Source organism: Sturnira hondurensis, unplaced genomic scaffold (assembly GCF_014824575.4).
Source record: "Sturnira hondurensis isolate 20B ecotype Veracruz unplaced genomic scaffold, ASM1482457v3 Scaffold0018097, whole genome shotgun sequence".
Lineage (NCBI taxonomy): Eukaryota > Metazoa > Chordata > Mammalia > Chiroptera > Phyllostomidae > Sturnira > Sturnira hondurensis.
Window position 1 is genome coordinate 5,170 of NW_028090728.1, and position 12,313 is coordinate 17,482.

The following is a 12,313-nucleotide window of genomic DNA, read 5'->3' on the forward strand; positions in this document are numbered from 1 at the left end:
ACTGTGGAAATGGAAAATGGTACAGCTGCTCTGCAAAGCAGTACCACAGTTTCTTATAAAATTAAACATGTAAGTTTCTTATAAAATTAAACATGTAAGTTTAATTAAAATTAAACTCTTATCATATAATCCAGTAATCCCACTCAAAGTTTATGTCAAACAGCTGTAATACAAATGTTCATAACATCCTGATTCATAGGCTTGGTTCATAATAACAAAAACTGGAAACAACCTAACTGTCTCTCAACAGTAAGTGGATAAACAAACTGGTGTGTCTATACAATGAAATTCTTCTTAGTATATCCATAAAACAATGAACTCCTGGTACATGCCCAAAATAAATGAACATTAAACACATCATAATAAATGAAAGCAGCCCAATTCAAAAGTCTACATACTCTATGATTCCATTTATACAAGATTTCACCAACTTCTGGGTGCAGAAGCTCCTGCACTCAGGACCCTTCCAGACCTTGCTCTCCACCATTTATAATGAACTATAAATAAATGTAAGTAAATATTTCTTTGAGCAGCAAATTAATTGAACCCATAGCCAGCTGGACAGAGGCACAGGTGATGACTTGGACTTACAATGGTGTCTGAAGTGGGGACAATTTTAAGGGACTCAGCCCTTAACCTGTGGAGTCTGATGCTGTGTGCAGGAAGACAGGGTCAGAATTAACTTCTTGGTGGTGTGGGGAAATGCACACCTGGGGACTGAGTAGAAAAAGGATGACCTTGAGCGGTGATGGTGCTGGTATAGGTCCTGGGTGTGGAGGCTGCACATAGCATGTATTCATTCAGCTCAAGTGGGCTGAAAGAATGCAATTTCTCCTTGTGCTAGCCCAAGCCCACCTTTCCAACCCCATTTCCCCTCCCCCTTTATCCTTTTAATGCTCCAGTCAAGCTGGGCTTCCCCCTCCCTGCCTTTTTCCTTGTTTCCTCCATAGTCCCCCTGTTTAGCCTGCCTTTCCCATGCACACACCAGTATGCAAGAGATCTCATCCCTCCTTCAAGTCCCAGGTCAATGTCACTTCTTCCCTGTAACCTTATCTACCACCTCCCATTGCCTACAAAAAGCTGGAAACTGTTTGGTGTGTCTCTAAATTTCAAGCATATATCTGTGTCTCTTACATTTTCTTATATGATTGTATATGTCAAGAGCATGTCTCTCCAACTAATTGTAAGCACCAAATCGGACTGCTTTTGCATTTATGCACACTCTCCGGCACACTACATGTGATAAGTGCTCAGAAGTTTCTAGTTTGATGAAGGAATGGTAAATGGCTAGAGTGACTGATGGCAAGTTGGCACTCAGAAAGAATTATGTCCCCCAGGGTTTGGACACAATGGTCTTTCAGTGACATGCACACAGGACAAGGGAGAGTAGGTGTGACTCCATTATAAACTCCATTAATGAACTCCATTATAGTTCATTATAAGTAGTGGAGAGCAAGGTCTGGAAGGGTCCTGAGTGCAGGAGCTGCCATTCTCACTGCAGTCATGCAGAGAAGTGCTACCCTAAAGAGGCTGGCTGAAACACACATGCTTGGGGTTCCCGTCCTGGAACCTGACTCAGTTCACCTGGGGTGGGTCCTGCTTCCAACTTTTCTTTTTAAAGAAACACATTTTATTGATTATGCTATTACAGTTGTCCCACTCCCCCCCCTTTATTCCCCTCTACCTTGCATCCCCCTCCCACCAGCATTCCCCCCTCCCCCTTAGTTCATGTTCATGGGTCATACATATAAGTTCTTTGGCTTCTATATTTCCTATACTATTTTTAACCTCCCTCTGTCTATTTCCAACTTACGATTTATGCTACTTATTCCGTGTACTTTTTCCCCTATTCCCCTCTTCCTCTTTCCCACTGATAACCCTCTATGCAATCTCCATTTCTGTGATTCTGTTCCCATTCTTAGTTTGTTATTGTTTTTGCTTTTTCAGGATCAGTTATTCATAGTAGTGAGTTTGTTGTCATCAACTTTTCAATAAGTTCCTGGGATCACTCTAAGCAGCCAAGCTCAAGACTTACTTTCCTAAATGGCCAAAAGGTGAAGATTCATCCACAGGTGGCTGATAAACATCACACACACGTGTAAATGGATCGCCAAACTGTAATATATCCATATCTGGCAAAGTAATACATAGTATATAGTTCCATTGATGTGAAAAATAATGCAGAGTGACAGAAGGTTGATCAGTATTTGCCTGTGGCCCGGGGGTTGGGGGCGGTGGTGGTGGCTGCGAAAGAGATTTTCTGTAAAGGAACACAGAGGGAGCTTTTTGTGGTGATGGAGATGTTCAACAGCTTGATTGTAATGGTGGTTCCATGGGTGTGTACCTTTAGCAAAAGTAATCAAATCACACATTCAAAATGGAGCTTTCACCAAGACCCAGAATCTGGGAAGCTAATGAAGACTCTATCGCTGTGTTTCACCTTCTATATCTAGACAGTCACCAAGTCCTGTCATTCTGATTCCAAAACTCCTCCCAACCTTCCTCTGCTCTTTATCCCCAGGGCTTCACATCATATTGGGATCAGAACTACTGCTGCATTCCCTACTAGAGTCAGGGCCACAGCCACTGTCTGCTACCCACTCACATCCCTCCCCTGCTTTAATCCACCCCCCCCAATCCTTTTCAGAATGAAGACAAAAACCCACACACCAAGCTTCTCATGGCCTCACAGCCAACCCATAGCTCCACTTCTTACCATTCTCTCACACACCTGCTCCCACACTGTCTCACTGGAAGCACTGTGGTCCCTTGCAACCCCAGGCCTTCCCACATGCCACCCCTCTGGCTGCAGCAGTCTCTCCTCCTCAGCTCCCTGACTCCCAGACACCATCCCTGAATAGGAGGCTTTCTGCTTACCCAGAGGCAGGACCAGATTGCATCTGATGCCACACTGCAGTTGCTGTACTTGGTCTGTCTGTCTCTCACCGAAGCATCGTAGGGTGGGCACTGTAATTTTCACCTCTGAATGTTCAGTACCAAGTGGATCACTGATGCACAGAAGGTGCTCAGTAAGTGTTTCTGGGTATTTCAGATGAATGAATACCAAAGGACAGAGTGCTAATCCACTAAAGGACCCTGCATGAGAATAAGGAGAAGCTTGAGCATAAAGCAGTATGTGAGTTACAGTCTTGTTATGGGCTGAACTGTGCACCCCCCCACCCCCGCCATTCATATGTTGAAGTCCTAACCCCAGCATCTAAGAATGTGACTGCATTTGGAGACAGGGACTTTAAAGATGTAAAATAGACTTCCGGCCAAGATGGAGGTGTAGGTGGAAACACTGTGCCTCCTCGCACAACCAAGTTTAAAGACAACAAAGTTTTAGTAACAAAAATGCAACCAAAACAGACAGAAAATTGAACTGTACATAAGTCCAACAACAATGAATCATTCAGCCAGACTGGTAAGAGGGGCGGAGTCAGCGGCTGGCGGAGTGGGTTGTGCAGAAAAAAGTGGCTGGATCGACCCAGGAGTGCAGGTGGTGGTTGGCAGATCCCAGGTGCAGGGTGGCAATGGGCAGACCCAGTGAGGGCGTAAGGCAGCTGGCTGACCATGGTCACACATTTGCACACACAGATAAACCAGGTGAAGGAGCAAGCAGTGAGACAGACCATGCAGGCTAGGGCCCCAGTAAAGGGAATTAAAGCCTAAAAGCACCAATTGGAAAACTTCAGGGTTGAGGTGCTGAGAGAAGCTTCCAGGCTCACAGAGAGTTTGTTGGAGAGACCCACAGGGTCCTGGAGGGTGCACAGGCCCACACACCTCGGAGCTGGCACCAGGGGGGCCCGGTTTGCTTGTGGGAAGCAGCAGTGGGGATCAAAATCTGAGAGAGAGCAGAACAAATGCCATTGCCCCTCTCTGACCCCGCCCGCACATACAGCATCACAACCCAGTGACCTGGGTCACCCCACCCTGGTGAACACCTAAGGCTCCACCCCTCATACATAACAGGCATAAACAGACCAAAATATTATGGCTCAAGAACAACTCAAAGCCCCAGAGCCAATAATCCTAAGCAACCAAGAGATAGCCAAACTACCAGATGCACAGTTCAAAATACTGGTGATCAGGATGCTCACAGAACTGGTTGATTTTAATCACAAATTAGAGGAACAAATGAAGGCTAAACTAAGTGAACTGAAGGGAAATGCACAGGAAACCAATAGTGATGGGAAGGAAATTGGGACTCAAATCAATGGAGTGGACCAGAAGGAAGGAAGAAATGACCAAACAGAAAAGAATAAAGAAACAAGAATTAAAAAAATGAGGAGAGGCTTAGGAACTTTCAGGACATCTTCAAACATTCCAACATCTGAATTATAGGGGTACCAAAAGGGGAAGAGCAAGAGTGACAAGTGGTAAACTTATTTGAACAAATAACAAAGGAGAACTTCCCCAATCTGGCAAAGGAAATAGACTTCCAGGAAATCCAGGAAGCTCAGAGAGTCCCAAAGAAGTTGGACCCATGGAGGAAACACCAAGGCACATTATAATTACATTAGCCAAGATTAAAATGAAGGAGAATCCTAGAAACAGCAAGAGATAAGGGGACAGTCACCTACAAAGGAGTTCCCATCAGACTGTCTGCTGATTTCTCAAGAGAGATCTTCCAGGCAAGAAGGAGCTAGAAAGAAGTATTCCAAGTCATGAAATCCAAAGACCTACATCCAAGATTGCTCTATCCAGCAAAGCTTTCATTCAGAATGGAAGGGCAGATAAAGTGCTTCTCAGATAAGATCAAATTCAAGGAGTTCATCATCACCAAGCCCTTATTCTGTGAAATGTTAAAGGGACTTATCTAAGAAAAAGAAGATGAAAAATATGAACAGTGAAAGGACAGCAAACTCACAGTTATTAATAACCACACTTAAAACAAAAGGAAACCAAGAGGACAGATAGATCGGGAGCAGAACCATAGAAATGAAGATCACATGGAGGGTTAGCAACAGGGGATTGGGAGGAGGAGAAGGGGGAAGAAGGTACAGAGAATAAGTAGCATAGACAGTAGGTAGAAAATAGATAGGGGGAGGGCAAGAATAGTATGGAAAATATAGAATCTAAAAAACTTGTGACACATGGACATAAACTAAAGGGGGGGGAATGGTGGGGGAGGGGGTGTGCAGGGTGGAGGGGAATGAAGGAGGGGAATAGGACAACTGTAATGGCATACTCAATAAAATATATTAAAAAGAAAAAAAGAGGTAAAATAAAATGAGGTCATTGGTGTGGGCCAATGACCCTAATTCAATGAAGTTGTCATAAAAAGAAGAAACTGGGTCACAGACACAGATGAGGAAAGACCACATGAAGAAGCAGGGAGAGACAGCCCTTTACAAGCCAAGGAGAGAGGCCTCAGAAGGAACCACCCCTGCCAACACTATGATCTTGAACTTTTGACATCCACAAGTGAGACAGTTGAACTTAATTTCTGTTGCTGAAGCCTCCAGTTTGTGGTACTTTGTATGGGAGCCTCAGCAGACTCATACAGCTCAGAAGGATGGGGAGAAGTTAATAGGTGGACACTGGAAGGAAGGGCATTTCAGGTGAGCAGCACCCTGAAAGACAGGTATGATTACAGGGTGTGTGCATGGAGTGGCTGCATTGTGGGAAGCAGTATGAAACAGCACTGGAATAAGGGCTGGCCAAAATCCAGGTTGAGGAGTTTGTACTTTACTCTGTAGGTCAGAGTGCCTCATCCTCATGTGCTTGGGGGCAGCTCAGTATTTGCTGTGACCAAAGAAGCATTCACTGCTGGGGGAGGCCCCGCAGGGAAGGGCTTGAAGTCATGCACACTGCATGTTCTAAACTGATGCACATAAGCCATGGGAACAGCACACATTTGTTAATTTAAAAATTCTATATGCCCTGGCTGGTGTAGCTCAGTGGATTGAGCACGGGCCTGCGAACCACACGATCGCGGTTCAATTTCCAGTCAGGGCACATGCCTGGGTTGCAGGCCAGTTCCCAGCAGGGGACTCACGAGAGGCGACCACACATTGATGTTTCTCTCCTTGTCTCCTTCCCTTCCTCTCTAAAGATAAATAAATAAAATCTTTAAAAAAATAATAAAAATTCTGTATGTATTTTATTTTTTCATTTTTTAAACAAACATTTTTAAAGACTTTATTTATTTATTTTTAGACAGAGGGAAAGGGTGGGAGAAAGAGAGGGAGAGAAACATCAATGTGTTGTGGCCTCTTGTGTGCCCCACACTGGGGATCTGACTCACAACCCAGGTATGTGCCCTGACTGGGAATTGAACCAGTGACCCTTTTGTTTGCAGGCTGGTGCTCAATCCACTGAACCACAGCAGCTAGGGCTAAAAATTCTATATGTATTTTAAAGTACAGACTCAGGACCATGCTCTGAGGCTCTTTTGTAAAAAGTTAGAGCATTGACCAGAGCCACAAAGGAATAATGAGATCCTGACAGCCAGAGGATCCCATGCCATTGGCTCTACTTTCAGGCCATATTACTAATCTAGCAAGATCTTCTTCCAACTTTGGCTCACTGCTGCCCACAGTGCTCCTTTTCAAACACAGGTCAGATCCTGTCATTCCCTTCCTCTGAGTCTTCCAGTGGGCCCCCATATCCAGTAAAATCCAAGCCCTGATCATGGTTCACGTGTACAACCTGCACATCCTCACTACTCTAGCCTGTCCTGCTGCTCCTCCTACATTCCCTGGCTGAGAATAGGGAAGTCAGACCCAAAAAGAATCATGAGCTCAAATGCCATGGGGAATCATGGGATTTGCTCATTCATGAACTCAAACAGCTGAGGGATGTTTCATCCCTTAGTTCACTTCTGAGACAACAGCTGTGTCTCAGACACTGTGGGGGCACCATAACAGGGATGAGTAAACAAGATCCCTGTTCACCTGGAGCTCATAATCTAGAGCAGGCAGCTATCAAGTAGTCCCCAAAATACAAAATTCCACCTAGGAAAAACTACTAAGTAAAGTCACATAGTGCTACTAGAGCTTATCCTAAGGAAGGAATGATGAAGTCATAGAGAGCTCTATAAGGAAAAGACATTCCCAGGGTAACAGGCATCACCTGGTTGAAGAGGGGGGAACACCGACAGGTAAAGGGAACAGCAAGGCAAGGGAAAGAGATCCTGGGGCAGGAAGCTGGAAAGCAGGTGTGAAGGACTGACTCAAAAACCCTGCAGCTGCAGAGATGAAGGCAAGTAGTAGCCTCCTGACACCAGCCTGGAGTAGGGGCATAGGGATGGCCCTTACAGACCACCCTTCATTGTACTGAGCCCATCAGGTGGGTCAGACCCTCCCTGGTGGTGGCCAAAGAGATGCCCAAACTGTCAGCAGCCTATGCCAATCAACAAACGCTGCTGCAGCATTCCCCAATGCTAAAACTGCTCCCATGCAGCCAAGGCTCCTGAGTAGCACAAATGTTTCCAGGACACTGGAAACCCTTCCTTACTGGTGCTCAGACCAAAAACAGGTCCTGGTAGGCAGTGGGGGCCGGAGAAGTTCTCAAGCCCTCAGGCTCAGGAAAGACTTCTGTTCACAACCCAGACTATCACCCTAGGATCTCATCCTTTCTCTACTGCATTGGTTCCTCTCCACTTCCTCTGCTGACTCTCCTCAAGGTGCCACTCCTTCCAAGATTTCCTTCAGGCTCCTCATTTCAAGTCCCTTTACTGCAGTAACAGGTGTGCTTTGAAGGCTATCCCAGAGAAGCCTGGCCACTTGGGTTACCACGCATTCTGGGCTTACCCCACTCTTGCAATTGTACAAAATAAGGAAGTGCTCTCTAATCCTCTCTTCTGCCATGTCTCTTATGTGGTGTCCTCCCTGAATTCACTGACAATACAATCATTTTCTACTGGCTAAATGTCTACCCCTTATACACTTTTTTCCATAAATAGTATCCCATTATGATCAGAGAAATGCTGCAGGCTTTACAGACCATGTTACTGAGGTCTGCCTTCATTACTGTTAACTTGTTACTTTAATTTTTAATTTAGCATTATTTCATTTTCATTGTTTCTCATTTACAGTCAGTCACAAAGTTTCCTTTCAAAATATATTAACCCTGTCTGGATGGACCTACAGGACATTATACTAAGCGAAATAAGCCAGTCAGAGAAAGACAAATACCATATAATTTCACTCATATTTGGAATCTAAAAAACAAACTGAACTAACAAGCAAAATAGAGACATTCATAGGTGGAGAGCAGGATGACAGCTAAGGCAGCAGCAGGGGGCAGTTAGGGGGTGGAGGAATATAGCAAAAAGGAAAAAGGACTCATGGATATGGACAATAGTGGTGTGATTTGGGGGGGGAGGGCTCTAAAAAAGGGCTAAATGGAAATGAAAAAATACAGTAAAAATGTTTTAGATTATGTTAATCACATAAGTTAGCTTTAGGAACTTCAATGAGTAAGTGACGGTAGTTGGCTATGGCAACTCCGTGGGAAGAGGAATGTCTAAAATCCAGGAAGCAGTGGTCCCAGTGGGAAAAATGAAGAAACAATTGTAGTGGTGGAGAGAAGGGGCAAAAGGTGACATGCCGGAGTGATGGACTAAGCAAGGCTCCAGGTGGTATGGTGTGGCCCAAGGGGCGGAGGCCTTACCAAGGGTGGTGCTGTCCCCCCAACACTCTACTCTCTGCAGAACAGCTGGGCAGCTCTCCCTGTCCCCTGCCTCCCCTGCCCCCCAACGCTGTGATCATTCCTTCCTAGGAGCCCTCATCTGCTCTCCTCCAGCAGAGCTCCCTGTTTGGCAGCTGGGGAGCAATGCTCACAACCAGGAATGAGTCTCATGAGTGTCTCCGCTGCTACCACAGGCTGCCACAGTCTCTCTCCTGTTCAACCTCCCTGTGCCTGGGCCCAGGGGTCTGCCTGGTTGGAAAAGGGCGCTAGCTACCTACTGAGCCAATAACTGGATGAATGCTGAGCAATGGCTTTTTTATAATAGACAAGGAACACAGATAAAAAGGAAGGTGGAGAGCACAGTGAGTCTGAGTGGGGTCCACAAGCCACACATGTGGAGATGGCCCACACAAAATGTGAAGCAGCTGTTCAGAGGTCAGTGCTCATTTGTGAAATGACTTTTTCTCTGTGCCTCTCAGGCTGAGTTTTCTCAACAAGTTCCTTGCTTCTTTTCTGAAACATAAGTTAAAACCTGTAAGGAATGTTAAAACACTGTCCCCTCAAATGGTCACTCTCCCTAAAATCTGTCATGTACTTTCCAGTGCTAAGCCTCTAAACTGGGGTCCTGCGCTCTAGAATTTTCTTACCTCTGAGCCTAGAAAAATGTCTATTTATTTATTTACACAAGTAATATGTACTCATAAAAATTTAAATACAAAAGTATATCTAGCAAAAGGTGAAAGAGAGCTTTACCTATTTCTATTTCCTATCCAGAGGTAACATAAACAGTTTATTATATAAATAATACTTTAAAAATAAAATTATATATATATATATATACAAGTAAAAATATATAGTTTGGGTTTATTAACATGAATAATGGCATTTATAATATAAATATGATTATATGCTTAAAAACATGTACAATATTTTTCTAACACACATTAAAGGTTTGCATGTTTTATATTTTGGTAGGTTTTGTAAAACTGCCACACACACACACTTTACCAATTCCTGCTCCTGCTAGTTGTGATTGACAATGCTCATCTCCATGTGTTCTCTGACACTGGATGTTATCTACGATTTCAGTTTTTGCCAATCTGTTGAAGGGAAATGATCTTTCATTAATACTGAGGTTGGCCCTGCCTGGTGTAGCTCAATGGATTGAGCGCGGGCCTGCGAACCACACAATCACGGTTCAATTCCCAGTCAGGGCACATGCCTGGGTTGCAGGCCAGTTCCTGGTTCCCCGCAGGGGATGCATGAGAGGCAACCATACATTGATGTTTCTCTCTCTCTCTCGCCTTCCCTTCCCCTCTAAGATAAATAAATAAAATCTTTAAAAAAAAATACTGAGGTTGATTATTACATGTTTACAGGCCATCTGCATTCCTTCTGTGAATTACATGTTTATAAAAATAAATATAAATTGCCTCTTTATAAATTGCTTTTGCCCATTTTTCCTTTGTGTATTTTTCTTTTTATAATTGATGTGTTGGAATTCTTTTACAATAAAAAGTAATTCTCCGTGGTATGTGTGTTGCTGTCTCTCACCTGCGTGTCTTTCAATGTATGTAGAGTGAAATGTGTTATTCCTTCTGCCTCCCAAGAGTATATAAAAGGTTGTTGAAGGCCATAAAAAAAAAGAATGACACATTGACTTTATATAAAAAGTTTGTAGGACTTCCGCCAAGATGGAGGCATAGGTGGAAATACTGTGCCTTCTCCCACAACCAAGTTTGAATACAACAAAGGTGTAATAAACAAAGACCCAGCCAAAGAACAAAAAATTGAACTATACGGAAGTCGAACCATTCAACCGGACCAGGAAGAGGGGCGGAGACAGCAGCGAAGCACGGTTGGGCAGGAAGGATCCCCCAACCCCAGGCGCCCAGGCGCCCAGGCGCCCAGGCAGCCAGGGTAGCATCAGGCGGACCCAAAGAAGGTGCAAGGCGGCAGGCTGACCGTGGTCACACATTTGTGCGCAGATAAACCAGCAAAGGAGTGACCAGTGAGCAGTGAGACAGACCACGCAGGCCCCAGCAGCGGGAAGCAGCAGAGGGGACCGCCATTGCTCCTCTTTGACCCTGCCCCCACATACAGCATCACAACCCAGTAACTGAGTTGCCCCGCCCTGTTGAACACCTAGGGCTTTGCTCCTCATATATAACAGGTATGAACAGTCCAAAATATGGCTCAAGAAGAACTCAAAGCTCCAGAGCCAATAACTCTAAGCAACCAGGAAATAGCGAACCTCTCAGATGCACAGTTCAAAATACTGGTGATCAGGATGCTCACAGAACTGGTTGATTTTAGTCACAAATTAGAGGAACAAATGAAGGCTAAACTAAGTGAACTGAAGGGAAATGCACAGGAAACCAATAGTGATGGGAAGGAAACTGGGACACAAATCAATGGAGTGGACCAGAAGGAAGGAGGAAATGACCAAACAGAAAAATGTGAAGTAACAAGAATTGAAAAAAATGAGGAGAGGCTTAGGAACCTCCAGGACATCTTTAAACGTTCCAACATCCGGATTATAGGGGTACCAGAAGGGGAAGAGGAACAGCCACGAGTGGAAAACTTATTTGAAGAAATAACAAAGGAGAACTTCCCCAGTCTGGCAAAGGAAATAGACTTCCAGGAAATCCAGGAAGCTCAGAGAGTCCCAAAGAAGTTAGACCCAAGGAGGACCACACCAAGGCACATTATAATTACATTAGACAAGATTAAAATGAAGGAGAGAATCCTAGAAGCAGCAAGAGATAAGGGAACAGTCACCTACAAAGGAGTTCCCATCAGACTGTCAGCTGATTTCTCAAAAGACACCTTACAGGCAAGAAGGAGCTAGAAAGAAGTATTCCAAGCCATGAAATCCAAAGACCTACATCCAAGATTGCTCTATCCAGCAAAGCTTTCATTTATTTATTTTTTTAAGATTTTATTTATTTATCTCTAGAGGGGAAAGGAAGGAGAGAAGGAGAGGAGAGAAATATCAATGTATGGTTGCTTCTTGTGAGTCCCCTGCTGGGAACTGGCCTGCAACCCAGGCATGTGCCCTGACTGGGAATTGAACCGTGATCGTGTGGTTTGCAGGCCCGCACTCAATCCACTGAGCTACACCAGCCAGGGCCAAAGCTTTCATTTAGAATGGAAGGGCAGATAAAGTGCTTCTCAGATAAGATCAAATTCAAGGAGTTCATCATCACCAAGCCCTTATTCTATGAAATGTTAAAGGGACTTATCTAAGAAAAAGAAGATGAAAAATATGAACAGTGAAAGGACAGCAAACTCACAGTTATTAATAACCACACCTAAAACAAAAGCAAACCAAGAGGACAGATAGATCGGGAGCAGAATCATAGAAATGAAGATCACATGGAGGGTTAGCAACAGGGGAGTGGGAGGAGGAGAAGGTGGTAGAAAGTACAGAAAATAAGTAGCATAGATGGTAGGTAGAAAATAGATAGGGGGGAGGACACGAATAGTATGGGAAATATAGAATCTAAAGAACTTGAGACACGTGGTCATAAACTAAAGGGGGGAATGGTGGGGGAGGGGGTGTGCAGGGTGGAGGGGAATGAAGTGGGGGAACAGAACAACTGTAATGGTATAATCAATAAAATATATATAAAAAGACAAAAAATCTATCAGATGATGGATGTAACTTAAAAAA